The following is a 13,357-nucleotide window of genomic DNA, read 5'->3' as shown; positions in this document are numbered from 1 at the left end:
CAACAACCCTACCAGAACTGTATATTTGTTATAACTGATGAACCTATATTGACACATCATCATCATTACCCAAAGTTCAGAGTCTACATTAGGGCTCACTCTTGATGTTGTATATTCTATGGGTTTGGAGAAATGTATAATGACAAGTATCCATCATCACAGTATCATACAGAGTAGTTTTACAGCTTTAAAAATCCTCTGCACTCCGTCTATTCATCATTCTCTCCACACACAAACCCTTGGCAACCACTGATTTTTGTACTATCTCCATGGTTTTGCCTTTTCCAGAACGTCATATTCATATAGTATGTAGCATTTTCGAATGGGCTTCTTTCACTTAGTAATATGCATTGAAGTGTCTGCCGTGTCTTTCATGGCTTAAGAGCTCATTTCTATTTAGTGATGAATAACTTTCCACTTTCTGGATGTAAAATACTTTATCCATTCACTCACTGAAAAACATCTTGGTTATTTCCAAGTTTGGGCAATTATTTAAAAAGCTGCTATAAATGTCCATGTGCAGGTTTTTTTTTGTGTGTGTGGACATAAGTTTTCAACTCCTTTGGACTTATACCAAGGAGTGTAATTGCTGTATCATATAGTAAAAGTATAAAAGTATGTTTAGTTTTGTAAGAAACTGCCAAACTGCCTTCCACAGTAGCTGTGCCATTTATTGAAAGTCATTTAAGTAGTGTGTGTGGTCTGTGATTTACAGCCTCTGTATATTTATGTCATATCCTAGGCTGTTTAACAAGAACATGTCCTCCTTCTACAAACTAATATTTTGACTTTTGAAGAATATAATATTTTAATCAATAATTTAAGATTAGCTTTTAATGGATCTAATATTTTCATCACAGTTGAGCAACTAACAATAACACTTTTTAATCTTGCTGAATTCGGGAACCACCTGTAATTCTTGAACATTCCCTAGGAATAATCCCATACCCCGAGTAGGTCATCCTTGCTGGGGCTGTTCTTATGGTGGCTGTCTCTGAGGGGCTAGATGATTTAGTACCCTGTCCACAGCTAAACAGATGCCTGTAACTGGAGTGGTAACAAAATGGACTCCTAGGATTCTATAGCATAGATGAAGAGCATATTACCCCAGTGTTTGAATTAGATCCATTCTGAGACCCTTCTTCTTACTCATAGATTAAGTGTTCTGGTTTTATAGCAGGGAAAACTCAGGCTCCTATGTGCTAGAGTATCTGGGTTGGGGAAAGTGTCCGTAAACTATGATCAAAGCACCTGTGTCTGTAAATAAGCAAATGACCACACTAAATTCGCCTAATCCTGTCTTAAACTGCTACATGCTATTGGGATACATACTTCCAGTGATCTCAGCAATTTATGTGACATAAGCCTTGAACTATTAAACACTGTAGACACACCAAGCCAGTGGCCAGTATCAGGTGTCCTGGGAATCCAGGGAAATATTTCTGGTTTTTCTTAGTTTGTATGGATTTTTTAGATTCCACATTATAAGTGAAATTAAATGGTATTTATCTTTTTCTGTTGGACTTACCTTACTGAGCACAATACCTACTAGGTCCATTCATGTTGTCACAAAAGGCAAGATTTCATTCTTTTTTATGGCTAATATTCCATTACACACACACACACACACACACACACACACACACACACACACACACACCACATCTTCTTTATCCATTCTATTGATGGACACTGAGGTTGCTTCCATATCTTGGCTATTGTCAGTAATGCTTCAGTGAACATAAAAGTGCATATATATCTTCTCAAGTTCGTGTTTTTGTTTTCTTTGTGTAAATACACAGTAGTGGAATTATAAGATTATTTGAATTTTTAATATTTTGAGGAACCTCCATACTCCATATTTTCCTCAGTGGCTGCACCAGTTTGTATTCCCAGCAAAGTGCATGAGGGTTCATTTTTCTCCACAGCCTCACCAACACCCAGTATTTCTTATCTTTTTGATTCTAGCCATTCTGACAAGTGTGAGATGATATCTCATTGTGGTTTTGATTTGCATTTCCCTGCCAATAGGTGATGTTTGGTGCAAATTAGGTGATTGGTGATGTTGAGAATCTTTTCATGTGTGTATCTTCTTTGGAAAAATATTCATGTCCTCTCCCCATTTTTTAAGGTTTTTATTTAAATTCCAGGTAGTTAACATACAGTGTAATATTAGTCTCAGGTGTACAATGGAGTGATTCAACACTTTCATACAATACTAGGTGTTCATCACAAGTGCATTCCCTAATCCCCATCACCTCTTAAACCCATCTCCCCCCTTAAATTGGATTATTTATGGTTTTTGGGTGCTCAGTTGAAGAGCTTCATTATATACCTTGAATATTAACCCCTTATCAAATATATCATTTTCAAATGTCTTCTCCCACTCAGTAGGTTGCCTTTTCATTTCATTGATGGTTTCCTTTGCTGTGTAAAAGATTTTTGTTTTGATGTAGTCCCCATAGTTTATTTTTGCTTTTGTTTTCCTTGCCTGAGGAGATATATCTAGAAAAGTGTTGCTAAGGTCAATGTCCAGGAGATTGCTGCTTTTTCTTTTCTTTTTTCAAGTTTTTATTTAAATTCAGGTTAGTTAACATACAGTGTAATGTTAGTTTCAGGTGTGAATTTAGTGATTCATCGCCTACACCACCGTGTGTTTATCACAGGGGCCCTGGGTTTCAGGTCTCACATTTAGGTCATTAATTCATTTTGAGTTGAATTTTCTGTATTATGTAAGAAAGTAGTCTAGTTTCATTCTTTAGCATGTAGCTTTCCAATTTTCCCAACACCTTTTTTGAAGAGACTGCCTTTTTCCCCATTGTGTATTCTTGCCTCCTTTTCTATAGATTAATTGACCATATAAGTGTGGGATATTTCTCAGCTCTCTATTCTTTTTTTTTTTTATTAACGTACAATGTATTATTTGTTTCAGGGGTACAGGTCTGTGATTCATCAGTCTTACACAACACACAGAGCTCACCACAACACATATCCTCCCCAATGTCCATCACACTACCGCATCCCCCGACCCCCCTCCCCTCCAGCAACCCTCAGTTTGTTTCCTGAGATTAAGAGTCTCTTATGCTTTGTCTCCCTCTCTGGTTTTGTCTTGTTTCATTTTTTCCTCTCTTCCCCTATGATCTTCTGCCTTGTATCTTAAATTCCACACATCAGTGAGATCCTATGAAAATTGTCCTTCTCTGATTGACTTATTTTGCTTAGCATAATACCCTCTAGTTCCATCCACATCATTGCAAATGGCAAGATTTCATTTTTTGATGGCTGCATAATATTCTAGTGTGTGTGTGTGTGTGTGTGTGTGTGTGTGTGTGTGTATACACACATCTTCTTTATCCATTCATCTGCTGATGGACATCTGGGCTCTTTCCATAGTTTGGCTATTGTGGACATTGCTGCTGTAAACATTGGAGTGCAGGTGCCCCTTTGGATCACTACATTTGTATCTTTGCTGTAAGTATCCAGTATTGCAATTGTTGTGTCATAGGGTAGCTCTATTTCAACTTTTTAGGAAACTTCATACTCTTTTGCAGAGTGGCTGCACCAGCTTGCATTCCCACCAACAGTGTAGGAGGGTTCCCTTTCTCCGCATCCTCACTAACATCTGTCGTTTCCTGACTTATTAATTTTAGTGATTCTGATGGGTGTGAGGTGGTATCTCATTGTGGTTTTGATTTGTATTTCCCTGATGCTGAGTGATGTTGAGCACTTTTTCATGTGTCTGTTGGCCATTTGGATGTCTTCTTTAGAGAAATGTCTGTTCATGTCTTCTGCCCATTTCTTTATTGATTATTTGTTCTTTGGGTGTTGAGTTTGATAAGTTCTTTATAGATTTTGGATACTAGCCCTTTATCTGATATGTCATTTGCAAATATCTTCTCCCATTCTATTAATCGTCTTTTGGTTTTGTTGACTGTTTCCTTTGCTGTGCAAAAGCTTTTTTATCTTGATGAAGTCCCAATAGTTCATTATTGCTTTTGTTTCACTTGCCTTTGGAGACTTGTCTAGCAAGAAGTTGCTGCAGCTGAGGTAAAAAAAGGTTGCTGCTTGTGTTCTTCTCTAGGATTTTTGATGGATTCCTGTCTCACATTTAGGTCTTTCATACATTTTGAGTCTATTTTTGTGTATAGTGTAAGGAGATGATCCAATTTCATTCTTCTGCATGTGGCAGTCCAATTTTCCCAACACCCTTTGTTGAAGAGACTGTCTTTTTTCCATTGGATATTCTTTCCTGCCTTGTCAAAGATTAGTTGACCATAGAGTTGAGGGTTCATTTCTGAGTTCTCTATTCTGTTCCATTGATCTAAGTGCCTGTTTTTGTGCCAGTACCATATTGTCTTGATGATTACAGCTTTGTAATAGAGCTTGAGTCCGGAATTGTGATGCCACCAGCTTTGGTTTTCTTTTTCAACATTCCTTTGGCTATTAGGGCTCTTTTCTGGTTCCATACAAATTTTAGGATTATTTGTTCCGGGTCTGTGAAAAAAGTTGGTGGTATTTTAACAGCTCTCTATTCCGTTCCATTGATCTATGTATCTATTTTTGTGCCAGTACGATACTGTTTTGATTATTATAACTTTGTAGTATATCTTGAAATCTGGGATTGTGATACCTCTGGCATTGTTCTTCTTTCTCAAGATCACTTTGGCTACTTGGGATCTTTTGTGGTTCCATACTAATTTTATGATTATCCTATTTCTATGAAAAGTATTGATATTTTGGCATGGATTGCATTGAGCCTATAGATTAATTGGGGTAGTACGGACATTTTAACAATATCAATTTTTCCAATCCATGAGTATGGAATGTTTTTCCATTTCTTTGTGTCTTCCTCAATTTCTTTCATGAGTACAGATCCTTTGCCTCTTTGCTTAGGTTTATTCCTAGGTATCCTATGGTTTTTGGTGCAGTTGTAAATGGGATCAACTCCTTAATTTCTCTTTCTTCTGTTTCATTGTTAGTGTATAGAAATGCAACTGATTTCTGTGCATTGATTTTATATCCTGCCACTTTGCTGAATTCCTATATGAGTTCTAGCAATTTTGGGGTGGAATCTTTTGGGTTTTCCACATAAAGTACCATGTCATTTGTGAAGAGTGAGAGTTTGACTTCTTCCTTGCTGATTTGGATGCCTTTTCTTTCTTTTTATTCTCTGATTGCTGAGGCCAGGACTTCTAGTACTATGTTGAACAATAGTGGTGAGAGTGGGCATCCCTGTTGTGTTCCTGACCTTAGGGGAAAAGCTCTCAGTTTTTCCCCATTGAAAATGATATTCACTGTGGGCTTTTTGTATATGGCTTTTGCTATATTGAGGTATGTTCCCTCTATCCCTATACTGTGAAGAGTTTTAATCAAGAAAGGATGCTGTACTTTGTCAAATGCTTTTTCTGGATCTATTGAGAGGATTGTATGGTTCTTGTCCTTTCTTTTATTAATGTAGTGCATCATATTGATTGATTTGCAGATGTTGAACCATCCTTGCAGCCCAGGAATAAATCCCATTTGGTCATGGTGAATAATCTTTTAATGTACTGTTGGATCCTATTGGCTAGTATCTTGGTGAGAATTTTCGCACCCGTGTTTATCAGAGATATTGGTCTGTAATTCTCCTATTTTGTGGGGTCTTTGTCTGGTTTTGGGATCAAGGTAATGCTGGCCTCATAGAAAGAGTTTGGAAGTTTTCCTTCCATTTCTATTTTTTGAAAGACCTTCAGAAGAATAGGTATTAATTATTCCTTAAATGTTTGGTAGAATTCACCTGGCAAGCCATCTGGCCCTGGACGCTTGTTTGTTGGGAGATTTTTGATTACTGCTTCAATTTCCTTGCTGGTTACAGGTCTATTCAAGTTTTCTATTTCTTCCTGTTTCAGTTTTGGTAATTTAAATGTTTCTAGGAATGCATCCATTTCTTCCAGATTGCCTAATTTGTTGGCATATAATTGCTCATAATATGTTCTTATAATTATTTGTATTTCTTTGGTGTTGGTTGTGATCTCTCCTCTTTTATTCATGATTTTATTTATTTGGGCCCTTTCTTTTTTCTTTTTGATAAGTCTGGCCAGGGGTTTATCAATCTTATTAAATCTTTCAAAGAACCAGCTCCTAGTTGCATTGATCTGTTCTACTGTTCTTTTGGTTTCTATTTCATTGATTTCTGCTCTAATCTTCTGATTATCTGACTATCTTCTATCTGATTATCTTCTATCTATCTATCTATCCATCCATCTAGCTAATTATCTTCTGATAATCTGCTCCAATATACCTTCTTTTATTATTTCTCTTCTCCTGCTGGATTTAGGCTCTTTTGCTGTTCTTTTTCCAACTCCTTTAGCTGTAGGGTTAGGTTGTGTATTTGAGATGTTTCTTGTTTCTTGAGAAAGGCCCATTCTGCTATATACTTCCCTCTTAGAACCACCTTTACTGCATCCCAATGGTTCTGAACAGTTTTCATTTTCATTTGTTTCCATGAATTTTTAAAATTCTTTTTAAATTTCCTGGTTAACCTATTCATTCTTTAGTAGGATGCTCTTTAGCCTCCATGTATTTGAGTCTTTCCAAATAACCTCTTTTGATTGAGTTCAAGTTTCAAAGCATTGTGGTCTGAAAATATGTAGGGAATGATCCTAATCTTTTTGTACTTGTTGAGACCTGATTTGTGACCCAGTATGTGATCTATTTTGGAGAATGTTCCATGTGCACTTGAAAAGAATGTATATTCTGTTGCTTTAGAATGGAATGCTCTGAATATATCTGTGAAGTCCATCTGGTCCAATGTGTCATTCAAAGCCCTTGTTTCTTTGTTGATCTTCTGCTTAGATGATCTGTCCATTGCAGTGAGTGGAGTGTTAAAGTCCCTTACTATTATTATTTATGTGTTTCTTTAATTTCGTTATTGATTGGTTTATATAATTGGCTGCTCCAATGTTGGGGGCATAAATATTTACAATTGTTATATCTTGTTGGATAGACACTTTAATTATGATAGAGTGTCCTTCCTTATCTTTTATTATTGTCTTTGGTTTAAAATCTAATTTGTCTGATATAAGGATTGCTGCCCCAGCTTTCATTTGATATCCATTAGCATGATAAATGGTTTTCCACCCCCTCACTTTCAATCTGGAGGTGTCTTTGGGTCTAAAATGGGTTTCTTGTAGACAGCATATGGATGGGTCTTGTGTTTTTTTTTTTAATCCAACCTGATATCTCCTTTTGATTGGAGCATTTACTCCATTTACATTCAGAGTAATTATTGAAGATATGAATTTAGTGCCATTGTATTACCTGTAAATGTATACCTTGTTTCTGTATATTGTCTCTGTTCCTTTCTGGTCTATGTTACTCTTGGGCTCTCTCTTCACTTAAAGGATCCCCTTTAATATTTCTTGGAGGGCTGGTTTAGTGATCACGAATTCTTTTAGGTTCTGTTTGTCCTGGAAGCTTTTTATCTCTCCTATTTTGAATGACATCCTTGGTGGATAAAGTATTCGTGGCTGCATATTTTTCTCACTTAACACCCTGAATATATCATGCCAGTCCTTTCTGGCCTTCCAGATCTCTGTGGATAGGTCTTCTGCCAGTCTGATGTTTCTACCCTTGTAGGTTATGGACCTCTTGTCCCAAGCTGCTTTTCTTTGTCTCTGAGATTTGCAAGTTTCACTATTATATGACCAGGTGTTAACCTATTTTTATTGATTTTGAAGGGAGTTCTCTGTGCCTCCTGGACTTCATTGCCTGAGAACTTCCCTAGATTAGGAAAGTTCTCCACTATAATTTGTTCCAGTGTACCTTCTGCACTCCCCCTCTCCTCTTCTGGGATCCCAATTACTCTAATATTGTTTCTCTTTATGGTATATCACTTATCTCTCAAATTCTCCCCTCATGATCCAGTAGTTGTTTATCTCTCTTTTTCTCAGCTTTTTATTCTTCATCATTTGTCTTCTATATCGCTAATTCTTTCTTCTGCCTCATTTATCCTAGCAGTTAGAGGCTGCACTTTTTTATTGCATCTCAATAGCCTTTTTTATTTCAACTTGATTAGATTTTACTTCTTTTATTTCTCCAGGAAGACATTCTCTACTGTCTTCTATGCTTTTTTTTTTTTTCAAGCCAAGCTAGTATCTTTGTAACTGTTATTCTGAACTCTAGTTCTGACATCTTATTTATATCCATACTGATTATGTCCCTGGCAGTCAGTACTGCCTCTTGCTCTTTTTTTCTTGTTCTCTTTTTTGAGGTGAGTTTTTCTGTCTTGTCATTCTTGTAGAAAGTGGTAGCTTTTTCTATTCGTGGAGTTTCAGGTAATCTTTTCTCAGATCTCTTAGTTAGTAGATGTTCGGAATGATTTGACAGCTATCTAGCTGAATTCCTGGGACCAGACACAACTAAGGTTTCCTACTCCTCTGCCATCCTGGACTATCTCCTCCATGAATTTTTTAATTTCCTATTTGATTTCTTCATTAACCCAATGGCTGTTTAGTAGCATATTGTTTGTTTGTGCTTTTTTTGTTTTTCTTTCTTCTTGTAATTGATGTCTATCTTCATTCATATTAGTTGTAGTCAAAAAAGATGCTTGGTATGATTTTAATCTTCTTAAATTTATTTAATCTTCTTAAATTTATTTAGGCTTGTTTTGTGGCCTAACACATGATGTGTCCTGGAGAATGTTCCATGTGCACTTGAAAAGTTGTTTTTGGATGGTATTTTCTGTATATGTCAAGCCCATCTGGTCTAATGTGTGGTTCAAAAACACTGTTTCCTTATTCATTTTCTGCCTGGATGATCTATTCATTGATGTGAGTGGGGTGTTGCAGTCTCCTATTTATCGTATTGCTGTCAAGTTTTCCCTTTGTGTCTGTTAATATTTGCTTTATTTAGGTGCTGCTATGTTGGGTACATAGATAACTACAATTATTATATCTTCTTGTTTTTTGATCCCTTTATCATTAGGTAGTGCCCTCTTTGCACTTGCTACAGTCTTTGATTTCAAGTCTATCTTGTCTGATATAAGTATTGCCCCCTGGCTTTTTTTTTTTCTCACTTCCATTTGCATGACATATTTTTTTTCCATCCTTCATTTTCTGTCTGTATGTGCCTTTAGATCTGAAATGGGTCTCTTGCAGGCAGCATATAAATGAGTCTTCTTTGTTTTAACCATTTTGTCACCATATGTCTTTTTTTCAGGCACTTAGACTATTCACATTTAAAGTAATTATTGATAGATATTTACTTATTGCCATTTTGCTCATTGTTTTCTGGTTGTTCTTGTAGTTCTTTTCTATTCCCTTCATCTTCTCTTACTCTTTTGCCTTGTGAGTTGTGATCTTCTTTAGTGTTTTGCTTGTCTTTATTTCTCTTTATTTTTTGTGTATCTATTATAAGTTTTTAGTTTATGGTTATTATGAGGTTTTATATAACATCCTAAGTATATTGCAGACTATATTAAGTTGATGGTCTTTTAAGTTTGAACTCATTTTAAAAGTACCTCATTTTTTTTCTTCTCCTTCCACAATTTATGTATATGTTACTATATTTTATATCTTCTTATTTTGTGAATCCCCTTAACTAATTTTTTAGAATTGATTTTATTACTTTTGTCTTTTAACCTTCATACTTACAAGAGATTGCTCTATGACCTTTATTGTATGCTTACTTTTACTTAGAACAGTTTTCCTTTCTTTTCTCTCTCTCTCTTTTTTTACTTCTAATTATGGCCTTTTGTTTTCCACTTAAAGAAATCTCTTTAATATTTCTTATAAGGCCAGTTTAGTGGTGGTGAGCTCCTTTAATTTTTGTTTGGGAAGTTCTTTATCTCTTACTGAATTCTGAGTGATAACTTTGCTGGATGGAGTATTCTTGGTTATGTGTTTTTTTTTTCCTTTCAGCACTTTGAATATATCATAGTATTCCCTTCTGACCTGCAACATTCCTGCTGAAAAATCATTATCATTATTATGTGTTGTGGTGTGGATATTTTTTTGGAACTCTCTGTGCTTCCTGAATCTGGATGTCTGTTTCCTTTCCTCGATTAGGGAAGTTTTCAGTTATTATTTATTCAGATAAACTTATCTACCTCTTACTCTCTTTTCCCTCTGGGACCTCTGTAACGTGAATGTTTCTTCCCTTGATGTTATCCAAAAGATCCCTTAACCCATCCTCATTTTAAAATTCTTTTTTTTCTTTTTATAGTTCGGCTTGGGTGCTATTACCCTGTCCTCCAGACTGCTGATCCATTCTACTGCATCCTCTAATCTCCCTCAATTCCCTCTAGTGTATTTTTTTAATTTCAATTGTTGTTTTTTTTTTCTAGTTTTTCTTTTTTCTTTTTTTGTATTCTTCAACCCTGATTGGTTCTCTTTTATGTTTTCTATTTTTTTGTTGAAGGTCAGACTGAGTTTATCCACTCTTCTCTCTAGTCTGGTAAGCATCTTTATAACCATTACTTTTAAACTCTTTATCAGGTAGATAGGTTATTTATGTTTTGTTTAGTTCTCTCTCTCTCTTTTAGGTTTTTGTCTTTTTCTTTCATTTGGAGCATATTCTTCTTTTTTTTAATGTTTTTTTATTATATTATGTTAGTCACCATACAGTACATCCCTGGTTTCTGATGTAAAGTTCAATGATTCATTAGTTGCATATAACACCCAGTGCACCATGCAATACGTGCCCTCCTTATTACCCATCACCGGTCTATCCCATTCCCCCACCCCCTCCCCTCTGAGGCCCTCAGTTTGTTTCTCATAGGCCATAGTCTCTCATGTTTCATTCCCCCTTCTGATTACCCCCCCTTTCTTTATCCCTTTCTTCCCCTACCGATCTTCCTAGTTCTTATGTTCCATAGATGAGAGAAATTATATGATAATTGTCTTTCTCTGCTTGACTTATTTCACTCAGCATTATCTCCTCCAGTGCCGTCCATGTTGCAGCAAATGTTCAGAATTCGTTCTTTCTGATAGCTGAGTAATATTCCATTGTATATATGGACCACAACTTCTTAATCCAGTCATCTGTTGAAGGGCATCTCGGCTCCTTCCACAATTTAGCTATTGTGGACATTGCTGCTATGAACATTGGGGTGCATATGGCCCTTCTCTTCACTATGTCTGTGTCTTTGGGGTAAATACCCAGTAGTGCAATGGCTGGGTCATAGGGTAGCTCAATTTTTAACTTTTTAAGGGACCTCCACACTGTTTTCCAGAGTGGCTGTACCAACTTGCATTCCCACCAACAATGTAGGAGGGATCCCCTTTCTCCACATCCTCTCCAACAATTGTTGTTTCTTGCCTTGTCAATTTTTGCCATTCTAACTGGCGTAAGGTGGTATTTTAGTGTGGTTTTGATTTGAAATTCCCTGATGGCTAATGATTTTGAACATTTTTTCATGTGTCTGTTAGCCATTTGTATGTCTTCATTGAAAAAGTGTCTGTTCATATCTTCTGCCCATTTTATGATTTGTATTTGTTTCTCGCGTATTGAGTTTGAGAAGTTCTTTGTAGATCTTGGATACCAGTCTTTTATCTGTAGTGTCTTTTGCAAATATATTCTCCCATTCCGTGGGCTACCTCTTAGTTTTTTTGACTGTTTCCTTGGCTGCACAGAAGCTTTTTATCTTGATGAAGTCCCACAAGATCATTTTTTCTTTTGTTTCTCTTGCCTTTGGAGATGTGTCATGAAAAAGGTTACTTTGGCTGATGTCGTATAGGTTGCAGCCTATGTTCTCCTCTAGGATTTTGATGGATTCCTGTCTCTCATCGAGGTCTTTCATCCATTTGGAGTTTATTTTTGTGTATGGTGTGAGAGAGTGGTCAAGGAGCATATTCTTCTGTCTTCTCATCTTACTTGGCTTTCTGTGTTTGTTTTTATAAATTATGCAGAACAGCTGCTTCTCCTAAGCTTAAAGGAATGGTCTTGTGTATGGTCGTCCCTTATATAGACTATGTGTGCCTGGTCACTTTGGCTGCCTGACTGGAACTATGCCTGGCATGGGATAGGATTTCCAAGGTATTCTCTGCTAGAGCCACCCTGGTGGGATGGCCTGAGCTGAACTAGGCATATAACAGGATGTTCCTAGGTCTCTCCATGCTGAGGGTTTCCTAGAAGGACAGCTGAAGTGAGTATAAGCTGGGTGTCCTTGGGTATTCCACACAGGGGGCACCCTGGCAGGTGGCTGGTACCAAGGCAGGCTCAAGCCATAGGTTCTAGGCTCTCTATGCAGGGTGGTTGGAGCTGAGGTGGGTATGGCCCAAGGGGTTCTCAGGGCACTCCGCTCATTGCATACTCTGGTGAGTGGTGCAGAGCCAAAGTGGTGTGGGCCAGGAGTGTTCTGTGGTGCTTTGCTTCTGTGTCACCTTGGTGAGATGGTTGGGGTTGTAGTGAGTGCTGACCTGGGTTGTCCCAGTGTGTGCCATGCTGGGGCCACCTTGGTGGGACAGCTGGGCTGATGTGGACTAGGGGCCTAGAGCTCACTGAGGTGGTAGACTGGCTAGGGCACACAAAGTATGCTCTCATCTACACTATCAAGGCAGAAAAGGAACATAAACTGTGACACTCAGCAGCCCCTCCAACCTAGAGTTTTCTAGCAGCTCCCCACACTATTTGTCAGAGTTTTAGGGCTGGCTCTTTTATATTCTAGTTGTTCCTTTAAACTGGGTTTTGTTTTGTTTTGTTTTTTTTCTGGGTATCTGGGGATGGTATGGGCTAGGGGCCTGGGCCTTGCTGATGCAGTAGGCTGGCTGTGGCACCTAGACCATGTTCCTGTCGGTAACTATCAAAGTAGAGGGAGAACACAAACCGTGGTACTCTTAAGCCCTCTAACCTGGAGAGAGTTCTAGGGGCTCCTCTGCTGTATGGAAGGGTTCTGGTGCTGGTTCCTTTATATTTTAGTTACCCTTTTAGACTGTGGCTTTTTTTCTGTGTGCCAGGGCAGATGAATCTACTCATGGTCCTTAAGTACTACTGTTGCTCTCCACAGCAGTTTGCAGTGTCAGGAGTGGGGATTCTTTTTCTTACTGTGTCTCCATCTATCTTTTGTGGTGCAGAAGCTATTCAGTCAACACTGAGATGGAATTCCTATGTAAATAGGTGTAAATTTGGTGTGTCTGTGAAGGAGGTAAGTTGAGGGTCTTCCTATGTCACCATCTTGGATCAGACCTTCCAAGTTTTCTTTTCTTCCTTCCACCCACCCCTAAAGTGCCACACCAAGACCGACACTAATGCAGGAGATTGATTTGATTCATGCTCAGGCCCCCATTAAAAGGCTATTTCACATCAATGATAATATTTTAAGCCCCATTGGGGTTTTCCCCCTCCATTTTACTTTGACCCAAGAGCAGCTTTGACTGCA

General features: G+C 37.6%; 1 protein-coding gene across 1 annotated transcript in view; it reads left to right on the top strand.

Annotated features, from left to right (window-relative positions):
- LOC103664397 (phospholipid-transporting ATPase IB-like) overlaps positions 1–13,357 on the top strand; it is a 184,665-nt gene that overhangs the window by 117,950 nt on the left and 53,358 nt on the right. The window lies entirely within an intron of this gene.

This window comes from Ursus maritimus, unplaced genomic scaffold, assembly GCF_017311325.1.
Source record: "Ursus maritimus isolate PB19 unplaced genomic scaffold, ASM1731132v1 scaffold_10, whole genome shotgun sequence".
Lineage (NCBI taxonomy): Eukaryota > Metazoa > Chordata > Mammalia > Carnivora > Ursidae > Ursus > Ursus maritimus.
This window is presented reverse-complemented; position numbering and strand designations above follow the sequence as displayed.